Source organism: Spermophilus citellus (assembly GCF_964194105.1).
Source record: "Spermophilus citellus genome assembly, chromosome: 2".
Taxonomy (NCBI): domain Eukaryota; kingdom Metazoa; phylum Chordata; class Mammalia; order Rodentia; family Sciuridae; genus Spermophilus; species Spermophilus citellus.
Genome location: NC_138183.1, coordinates 37,355,508 through 37,367,032, shown reverse-complemented (window position 1 = coordinate 37,367,032; position 11,525 = coordinate 37,355,508). Strand labels below are relative to the sequence as shown.

Below are 11,525 nucleotides of genomic sequence, written 5' to 3'. Positions count from 1 at the left end.
AATCAGAAAACTGAAGAGTGCAGTGTGTATGGGCCATGTTTGTTTGTGTATGCCTATGTGCATATGTGCGTGCGTGTAGTGGGGTGCTGTTGGAATGCAGCCAGTGATGTGGTTGGACAGGTAGGTGGGTTCTGGTCTTTGCTCAATAGGAAATGAGGAACTGGCTGGTGCAGGGGACAGGTTTTAGGGAGAATTTGGAAGATGAGAGTGCAGTTATACACCTGTTGCACTATTTGATAGAGAAATAGTAAAAACTTCTTTATATGGCATCAGTAGAAAGGAGGGGACCACTTTAAGAGCTCTTAGGAGATAGATGGTGCAGGACTTAATAACTGATTAAACATGTAGGTGATGAGGTGTGAGAGAAAGTCTAGGATAACCACTATGTTTCTTACTTGGGATGGTGGTGCCACTGAGATGGTCCCACCACTTGAGGTTGAAAATGATTCAATTTTGGACATTTTGAGTTTGAGGTACCTATAGGTTCATGGGGGGAGGGGATTAGCACTCAAACCAGGCTGGGTATAGCACTCAAACCAGGCCTAGAGCCCTTGTCTCTCCCCTAGCTTGTCTTGTTGGTGACAGGCCAAGAACCAGACCAGCCCTGCCTTCTATAAGGATGGGGCTGTGGTCAGCTGTGTTAGTGCTCATTTCACATATCTTTACACAGCCACACTCTTAATTCCTGACCACTGGCAACTGCCTGTAGCATATTCAGCACCACTGAGCTCAAGCCCCAATGGTGAGCTGCTGGGTGAACATTTAGTTCAGAAAAACTGCTCATGGGAAAGCCCTGAGGGCTATAGAAATTGGTAAGATATGCTGACTTCCAGTCCTGAGGAAACTCAAATGGTGGTGAAATTGTACAAAAGAAAGGATGAAGTACCAAGGGAAAGGTGCCATAGGATGTAAAGAGGACAGTCTCAAAGTGCATCAGAGAAGATCGCATGAAAGAGATGGTGTCTGAGCTGGCTTTGAAATCTCATCCCAGTGTGACTGAGAACAGCAGGAGCAAAGACCTGGAGGTGGAGAAAGCACAGAGGATGTAGTAAGGGGCCAGCCTGTGTGGAGGGGGAGAGGAAATCAGGCCAAAGAAGCAGATGTAGCCAGATTCTGGGGAACTTGAAGACTAAGCAAAAGAATTTGAACTTAATGCTGTGGTGATGGGGAACCACGAAAGATTGTTGATCACAAGAGTGATAAATCAATTGGGATTTCACATTAAATGGCAATAGAGATATAAGAAATTTCATTCAGAGACTAGATGGACATAGTCATGGGAGCAGCTGGAGAAACCAATGAAAACTGGTACCTCTGCATTAGGTGTTGGACATAAAGCTGCTCCAGGCCTCCTGGCTGGCAGTCAAAAGGAAAATTGAGTGTGAAAGAGGGAGAGGAAGGGCAACGGAGAACCCAGGATGACCAGTGTCTGGCTCTCAGTGCCTTCAAATTCATTGACATAGGTGACTTGAGGGAGTAGCTGGCACCTTTTGCCATGGAGCTGAACCTGGCCCAGACTGAGGACAGCTGAAGGAGGAAACATGGCCAGAACTAGGAGAGCCAGTGCACTGGTAACACAATGTCCCCCAAGGCCTGGTGCTCTTCAACTTTGCCTTCCACCCTATGTGCATTTCTCTTATGGGCAAACACAGCCGACCCATAAGGGAAGGAAATCCCAAGAAGCACATTTCCAGTCTAGTTTGGATGACCCAGTGGAGAGCTATGAGTGAGCTAAGCTGGGCTTTCTTGAGATGATTGATCAGGCAGCAGCCTGTGAAGGAAACACCATGAAGGAAAAGGAAACCAAATCTCTACGAGCACTTGGATAGGATCTGCAGCATAGCATATGGTCATTGGGTACTCACAAACCTCTCAGTCCTCTTGTCCTATCACACACATTCTCCATGTGAATCTCCTGTCCTTGATGTTAGATGTGGCCATGAGCCTGGTGTTGATCAAAGGAGTGTGAGTGGAAGTAGCATGTGTCACTTTTGAGTGGGAACTAAGGTCAGTTCAGGCTTTGTTACCTTCTCCTCCTTTTGTTGTGATGCCTAGCCATGTTACAGATGGTAACTGCTTTGTCATTATGGTACCAGAAAGGAGAAGATAAGGATTCAGAGCAGAACCCCAAATAAGTCCTTATGGACTTGGGGCATAAACGAGAAATTGATTGGTTTTAAGCCACTGAAATATGAGGCCATTACCACAAGATAGGTTAGTTTATCCTGACAGAGGGCAGCGGTAAAAGTTGGCTAATTTCCTGGTGTGCAGAACTTTCCCAAGCAGAGAAGTGACAGCTGCTTTCACCTCTGCATTTCTTAGGCTGTAGATGATGGGGTTCAGTGAAGGTGTCATGACTGCATAAAACAGTGTGGTAATCGTATCCACATTGGGATTCTTTGCCTTAGGCTTGAGGTACATAAAGTAGATGGTCCCATAAAATATCACCACCACTGTGAGGTGTGCAGAGCAGGTAGAGAAGGCTTTGCGCCGGCCTGAAGCAGAGGGAACCCGAAAGATGGCAGCCAGGATGAAAATGTAGGAGAGGCAGATGAGCAGGAGAGGGGTCACTGTCAGGATGGTTGTAGCCACCATCAATACCAGGGCATTAAGGGAGATGTCCCCACAGGCGAGTTTCAGCACTGCTAAGATCTCACAGAAGAAGTGGTTGATGACATTGTGGCCACAGAAGGGGAGGCACCAGATCAGGATGGACTGCAGCAGTGAGTTGACAAAGCCTGTCCCCCAGCTCAGCACTGCCATCTGCATGCACATCTGTCCAGTCATGAGCTCTGTGTACCTGAGTGGGTGGCAGATAGCCACATAACGGTCATAGGTCATTGCAGCCAGGAGCAGGCACTCTGTAGCACCCAAAGCCAGGGTCAAGAATATCTGCAGGGCACAGGCTGGGAAGGAGATGGCACTTCTGATTTGTAGGAAGTTGGTGAGCATGAGAGGTATGAAGGAGGAGGTGCCACAGATGTCTATGAGGAAGAGGTAGCTGAGAAGTACATGGGGTTGTGCAGGTGAGGGTCCAGCATGATCAGCACCATGAGGAAGGAGTTCCCCAGCAGATTCATGCAGTAGATGCCCAGGCAAAGCACAAACAGGACCATCTCTAGGTCATGATGCCCATGGAGCCCCACCAGGACATAGTCCATCACGGCTGTCTGGTGTGTCTCCTCCATCTCATCCTCTTTGCTCTTTCATTTGGACCACAGAGCTTTTAGAAAGAAGCTCTTGATGGTGTGGGGACCAAGGGTGCTGCTGGATATGTGACTTGCAGTGTATCAGCCTCCCTCTCTGGAACCGAGTTTTACCATCTGTACAAGGAGAGAGAGGACTTCAGACCTGCATCTGACCCTCCCAGCTCTGCTGTTCTATGGACTTTGAGGGGAATGTGCAACGTCCTGGCTCTCTAGATTCTTGGCTGTTCTATCCAGGGGATTTCAGAGGGGACAGTAGAATATGAAATATATGTGACATGTTTTCTTTTTTTTTTAAAAAAAGAGTTCCTACCATTCAAAGGAACCATTTTTTCTCAGTTATGACTTCCTATGCCTATTAATGCCCACTGTATTTCAGATTCTTTCATTCAGTGATTCATTCATACCCTGTGGTAGGTATTGTTTCAGGTGCTGGGGCTATACCAGTAAGAAAAATAAGAAAACAAAAAGATTCCACACTGTCTCTGTTGTACCCTCACTTCCTTGACTGAGGTGACATTCTGGGAAGCAGGTGTATGATGGCTGATCTTACCCAGTGTCCCTCTGGGCCTTGGGGATGGAACACTTTGGTGTGTAATTCTGAATTATGGTCATTTCTCCTTAAGGAATCAGAAACCATTCATTGCTTTTTCAAAAGAACACACATGAACATTTGTACCCCGATGGAGGTAGATATAGAGGTACAATAGAATTGCTGGTCACAGGATTTAGCCCTGGTCAAGAGAGCCAAGTGACTCACTAGTGGGCTTCCTAGTTGCTTTTTTGGGATAAGTGAGATTGGCAGGGATGCCAGGCAAGTAGGCACACCTGGAGCTCATCTGGCCTTGGCGTGGCCGGTTGTTGACTAGCTTTAGAAAGGCAGGAAGGAGGCTGAGGTTTGTTCCCAGCAGCCTCCATTGCTGTGCCAAGCTGGTCTCAAGGCCTTCTTGGAATAGGACAGTGTTAAAATTCACAGGAGGGAGCTCTCATGTCCCCAAAGCCCAATAGTGCCATTAGCACAGGAAAGCTGTTTTAGGGGTCAGGTGGCTACTACAAGTTGGTGCCTGTGCCTGGTGCTGAGAGTACGCCAGACACAGTCTTGTCTTCTGCCTTCCTGGAGCTTACACTCATGCACTCATTCTCTGGATTCCAGCAACCATCCATTCCTTCCCTGGCTTTAGACCTCTGACATTGTTCATGAGTCTGGGGTGTAAAGATCACTGTCAAACCTGAAATCTGGTAAGAAGTCCTGGGAGGGCGATGTCTCTGCTCCATGTGTGCTTACAACATGACCTATGTTCATTTCAAATTCTGACACATGTTTTCAGACAGGGGATAGTGGAAACCACTGGGTGTGCCTCTCTCTCCTCACCCTGGCCTCTGTTCAAAGACCCAGAAGGAGAGGTGCAGGCATTTGAGGCTCTGGCACCAGGCTCTAGGCCTACCCTCCTGTCTCACTTCCACACCACACCTCATGAACACCTGTTCCAACCTGGTCAAACTAGTGCTATTGCTGGGCCAAAGGCTGCTGGACTGTCCTTTGTTGTCCACTTATTCTTCCAGGCTGAGTTCATACTGTGCGTTTGTGTGCTACCCCCTCTGATGGCACAGGGAAGAACTGACCATGCCATCAGTTGATGGTTGTCCAGTTTTAGCACAGATTAATTTCATTGTGCCTTGAATTCTGGCAAGATTGCTGATTCCCTCTGTCTGACTAGATTGTTGAATATTGAACAATTGGAGAGAAAGTGCTATGTTTGGTTTATCACTGTCACCCTCCAAATGCCCTGTACCCAGGAGTATCAGTGGTTGCCATTCTAATGCAAGTGACCATTTATTGAGCTCTAATGCTGCCATTATTCAAAAAATCTTGATCCCAGTGTCTCACCTTGAGATAAACCCCCTTCTCTATCCATCATACCCCAAAAGATAAATACAAACATTTGGAAGAAATGCTTTGGGGTCCAGTTTTACCTGGAGGGACAGTCTTTGTTTCTGGAGCACTAGATCAGGAGCAAGGTGGGTTTCCTAGCAACTTAAGGGTCAGGTCATAGCACATTCCTGTCTAGTAGAAACAGCCATATAGAAGGAGTTTGTGTATAGAAAATGTGATGCTTTTCAGATGAGCAACAGCTTTGATTATTACATGGGCAAAGGATGCGACTTGTGGGAGAACCAGTAAGGATGGTCTTAGTTTTGCCGCAGTAATGCAAAGATGTATAATTTTTTAAAAAATTATTTTTGTGGTTGTAGATTGACAGCATGCCTTTATTTTTTCATTTTTATGCAGTGCTAAGTATCTAACCCAGTGCCTCACACATTCTAGGCAAGTGCTCCTCCACTGAGCTACAGCCCCAGCCCCCAGAGATGCATAATGTTTACGAATTAACATGAAGAGGTCTCTTGCCTTCTCATGCTGCATGTCCACTGTGGGTTTCAGGGGCCTGTCCACATAGTCCCTGGTGGATGGAGGCTCTACAATGTGGGCTTTACAGTTATGTGGCCAGGGAATGACACCTGGAATATCTTCCACCAACAGTGAAATGCTCTGACACAGAAGTGACACACTTCACATGTGCCCACAACACACTAACCCTGACTATTTGTAACATATGTCCAGAATGAAGGAAGCCATCACTATTACTGAGCAGCCCCTCTCTGGGTGATTTTTTTTTTTCCAGCACATTCCAAATGCTATTCTAGCATCTCTCTGCCAATGTCACACACTCTGTCATGTCCCTGAATCAGATTCACAGAGCAATAGAACACTGAGTGGCTCTGAAAGTAATGGTCTAGTTTCACTTCACAATTTTATAACCTCTTTGTATTGGGTGATGCATGGAAGGAGCCCTGGAGTGGGAGTGTGGGGCCCAAGTTAGATTCTTGGTCTTTGTTCTAGCTTCTGACTTAATCGAGCTCCTCTTCCTTAGAAATGAGTAGGTCAATTATGTGACCTATGGACTCTATAGTCTTGCAAACATTTTTTTCTGAATCTTTCTAGAGTCCTTCAACTCTGCGGTCAAAGAGACTAAGGTTCCTTTGTAAGGTGATATCACATGATTCTCATTGGCTGGTAAACCTAACTTTACCCATTTAATGCTTATTTTAGGCTTCACAGATATCTCAAAATAGAGGAAGGGGCATTACAAACAGGAAGCTTCAGGTTCAGCTTTCGAAATGCCTGGATCTGGGGTTCCTGGATCACCATGTCGTGTTGTATGGCAGAGGAGTTGGCATGGGCTTGAATTCAGACTTTGTCATTTGCTAACAGGTTCTCCACCCATGTTCCTTACCTATAACAGGAGGTAGTGGTATTTCCTTGTTGGGCGAGTATCAGCTGGGGATCCGTGAGCTTAAGTAGAGCTCTTACTGCAGAGTCTGGCCTGTGGTCAATGTGGAACCAGTGGTGGATGATATTATTATTATTATTATTATTATTATTATTATTATTATTATTCTTGTATCTCCTTCTACAAGCAAATATTCTGACTTTGAGATATTTCAAAAAGCTTTTTGTCCTACTCACTGGCTTGTGACAGAATTGTGTACAGAGAGCTGGAGTCAGGTAAACTGCTCTGAGGTTCGAGAGAGCCATGGAAGAAGTGCTGAATTCATTACCAGCAGGTTCACTAGGCTGGTGTGGGCCAGGCTGAGGGGCCTCAAGGACTAGACACCTAGTCCCCTGACAGACAGCCTGCTTATCTCTTGCTCCCAGGGACCTGGTAGTCCCTGCCCAATTTAAAGTTCAAACTGTCCAACTATAACAAAATTTCAGGTTAGGCAACTTCAGAAACTCAGGTCCATTTTGCTATCTCTGGAGTGCCTTGCTGGATTGAGTGGGCACAGGAGAGACACTAGGAGAGCACAGGCATGGGCAATCTTCCTTTACTCCTTTGTTCCTTCATTCGTTTGTTCTTCTTTCTGGACTAGGACTTGAACCCAGGGATGATTAATCAGAGTGACCTTCCCAGTCCATTCTATTTCTTAAAAATTTGAGACAGGATCTCCTTAAGTTGCTGAGGCTGTCCTCCTGCTTCAGAAGTCTCTGGGATTGGAGTCATGTACGACTGCACCTGCATGCTCTTGTATTCTCACAGGAAATTTTGGAAGGCAGAAGGGATCTCTCTTTGTCTCTGGACAAAGTGTGGGTAAGTCTGGATCTCAGGGTCCTGAGATACTTGGTTCTGAGGCATCATGGGACATGGCAATGTAATATAAAATCCCAGCTCAAAGGGGTACATTTTGAAAGAGATTTCTAGATGTTTTGTTGTTGTTGATTTGAGATTGGAGTCTCACTATGTTATGCAGACTGATCTGGAATTCCTGAGATCAAAAGATCTTCCTGCTTTAACCTTCTAAGTAGCTGGGGTTCCTGTGTGCCACCACACTTAAGCAAGATTTGTGTTGGAATCCCCTGAACTCTCATTGTGGAATTTCCATGATTCCTTTCCTGAGTTTTCCCACTCCTCCTTACCCAGAAATGTTCATATCATACACAAGCATCTTAGATATTATAATTTTTCCATAATTTTGATTGGTGAATTAGCATCTTGGATATCAGGAAATAACAAAAGTGAATATACTAATGTGATTTCCCCCAAGTAGGCTTTCTGCCCCACCAAGATTCTGCATCTAGGGATCTTGTCATCTCATCTGTTCTTGGCATCTTTTGACATAGAGTGCCTGCCCATGAGTACTGCAGGAATCTTAAAGGGATTCAGACTGTCCTCATGTCTTGGCAACAAGGATACTACAGAAACCACTGGTGCCTCCCTGGTGTCCAGCATTACTAGATCAGACGTATGTCCACATTACAAAAACCTACTTGTCATCTGGGAGAAAGTAGAGGACCAATGTGCTGAAACTGAGAGTCCTACCCCCTGACTCCCCAGGCTGGTCCCTGGTTGAGGAAGCATGGGCTACCACCATGCTGCACAGGCAGACCTTGACCCTTTAAACTGCATGTGAAGAACATAGCCCAGTTTTTCTTGGTTGGGTCCCTTTTCAGGCCTGCTCTGATAGTGGCTCACTCTAATTTTATATTAGACACTGTCTCCCTTTCTCATTGCCAGATGCCCTCCATACTGTTGCTCACAAATCCTGTAGCAACAGCTGTTCCACCAGCCCACTCTTGGCTACATGCAGGTGGAATGTGATTCACAACTAGTATGAGTGCTTCAGTGTGTCAGGAGCGTGGAGTGTGTGGGGAGAGCATATTCAGTCCCCTGGACTTGGCACAAGCATCCTGGGCATTGGGTCCAGAGTGTTCTAGGCTGGCTGACACTTCCTTTTCTGGATACAATGGCATATTGACTTGAAAACAAAAGACCTTCTCTCTAGTTGGAGTGCTGGAAGAGACTGTAGTGCCTAGCACCACAAAGAGAGCTCCTACTTTCTCAAATCAGGCAAGAAGCAAGAGAGTAAGGAAGAACTTCTGGCTTTAGGTGTTGGCTGGAGTCCTTCTCTGACTCCTGTTCTTTTATTACATGGGCCAAAATGAGAGGTCCTAGTCATCCAGTTTCCAGGGAAGGTTCTCTATAGTCTCTCCTTTCCCATTCTTTCAGGAGTTTAGACTTGTTTTATTCTGCAGCTGTGTTTATTTGAGGAAGCATTGGTCCTGTTGCATTGACAGTACCAGGGCAGAAGCTGACAGTCAGGGTCCCTGTCTTAAAATCTAGGACCCTGGACTTCTTGGACTGGTAAACAGGTTTCTATCCAGGGCCAAGGGACGACAGCAGGTTTATAATTCAGTGCTTACAAACATAAAACATGTTGAAAAACTCCTAAACGGTCCACAAGTTTGCAGTTGATTTTGTGTATAGCCAAAGGGTTTGAATAATGATAACAGCAAAATGATGTCTACTGAACATGTGCTGTGTCAGAAATTTCTAATTTAGTCTTCATATTAACACTGTATTTGGGTTCTCTGAAGGAATAGGATACATAGAATATATATTATATATATGAAATGTAATATATGAATATATAAAGAGAGTGTGTGTATATACATACATATTTATGCATATATATGTGTATATATATGCATATATATATATATGAATTTAAAGGTGGATTTATTAGTTTGGCTCACATCATCAAGGTTGTATTGTTCCACAATGACTGTCTGTAAGCTGGAGAGCCAGAGAAACCAAGAAGGATCTGAATCCCTCTGGCCAAGAAGCTGGAGTCTCAGGGTAAGCGAGACCAACAATGTAGTCATGGCTCTATGCTGAACACTTGGAAGCCTCCTGAAGGGTCACTGGAGGTGATTCCAGGATGAAAGGCTGAAGAAGCCAGTCTGATGTCCATGGGTGATGGGCAAAGCAAGACACACCTGCTGTCATAGAAGAGAGCCTGCAGGTACTGCGTGGCTTCCTCTTCTGCTTTTGTTCCATCTGGGACCCTGGTCTGTAGGACCATGCTGCTCACTTTCAGCTTGCTGTCCCCCATGCCAGTTGTCTCTGGAAACACCCTCGCTGACTGTGTTGGAAATATGCTTTATTAGTTAACTAATCATCTCTCCATCTAATCAGGAGGATACTCAGATTTACTATCACAAATCCTGTAATAAAATGTATAAAGTTATATTCTTATAATTTTTTTGTAGATTAAAGAATGTTATATAGTTTGCCTAAGGGAAGAAGTGAATGGTAGAGCTTAGATTCTTACTTAGCCTGACTCCATGTCCCTCAAACTATGATATTCCCACAGTAGTGAGTGTTGATCAATTTCTATTATGACTGTAGTTTTTCAGAAGTGTTGGAGTATGGAAACACATTACCTTACGTTAGAGGTTCTCCCCAAATTCTTGCATAGTTTTCCCCCCTTTTTGTGGTGCTAGAAACCTTGGGCTTCCTGCATGGTAAGCAAGTGCTCTCTCCACCACTGAGACACATTCCCAGCTCTCCCCAAAATTCTTAAAAGAGCCAATCAGGAGATCAAACATATAACCACACCAAATATAAAAATCCATCAGGAAGGGGATACCCAACCATGCCGTCATGCAATGCTTATAATGTCCGATACTTCACAATGCTACTCCAGTCCTTATAATCACATCTGAGAAGGCCCAATTAGAGCCCACATTCTGGGCTGTGCACACTTTTTTGCTGTTTGCTGACATACTGGAAGCAAGCCCACCTTCTTATTACCTGTTCTGTTCCTCAAAGCATCAAGAATAATTCTCAGTGACCCTTAACAAATCCCAAAAGTGTTTCCAAAGAAAATGGAATGAGGAAACAAAATATAAGAGAGTGACATTAAGTTCCATTTTACCCTTAGTGTGAATATATCAAGGTTTGCATGGTTTAAATAGATTTGCATTTTAATTTTGACATTCTCTGGTGCCTGGATACCTAATTTTGGGTCCTCAGATGACCTATGTAGTTACATTATAAAACTGTAAATTTCCTCAGGGGGAAAGGAAAAAACAATTCCAAAGAAGGTGAACGATTTGGATTAGAATTATATTAACATAATCCAGCTTGGAGTGAAAATTTCTTTTGTTAAATTCCCCAAATTTTCTGTTTCATTTCTGTCAATTCTCTTCATTGTTGTTGACAAGAGAAATACCAGTCTAAAAATTAACCCACACAATCCAGTAAAACAATTTCCTTGAATGGCAATTTTAATGAACTCTACCCCTGTGGATTTTCTATGACCTTCAACAATCACTTTGACTTTTTAATATGCTTAGAGGATGATCGACTATAGAATATTAATGAGAAGAATCTCACAATTCTCTCTACTCCAGATATTACTGGCATGGGTACAGGGATCCCCAGAAATTTCTGGGCCCAGGTTCTTGATGTTCAAACAAAGAATTGATCAAGACCTATGAAGTTGACAAGCAAAACAAAGGTTTATTGGAAGTAAAAGCATACACTCTGGGAGAACAAAGTGGGCTGAGCTGCAAAGTAGCTCAAGGTTCTGACTCAACAGTGGAGTTCACTTTTATTGGGCTATGATAATTTTACCTAATCCTTTTTCCCTGGGTGGATTGGGGTTGATTGGAACCTTGATTGACAGTTTAGTGTAATTTTTTCTTTACTGGCCATGTGTAAATTTATTTTTCCTTGGGAAATGCACACAGGGGGGAACAAACCACAATACTAATAATATGTTAACTAGCAACAGGTGAATTTTAGGTCAGTCCCTCAGATTATTGCACATACACAACCAAGATCTGGAACTTTCACATTAGGGGCTTGAATTCCCCCTTGTGGCCATCTAGCTTCCTCCATTAGTTGCAATATGACCCAGTTTTCCTTCAAAGAAAAGTGATTCAGACAGTGTATTAGGTGGGCTAAAAGCTTGGGG

At 44.3% G+C, this 11,525-nt stretch overlaps 1 pseudogene across 1 annotated transcript; it reads right to left on the bottom strand.

Annotated features, from left to right (window-relative positions):
• Positions 1-400: 400 nt before the first annotated feature.
• Positions 401-3,579, bottom strand: LOC308641212 (olfactory receptor 13C8-like; annotated as a pseudogene). Its single transcript has one exon. The product of its transcript is annotated as an olfactory receptor 13C8-like (transcript).
• Between the last annotated feature and the right edge of the window lie 7,946 nt (positions 3,580-11,525).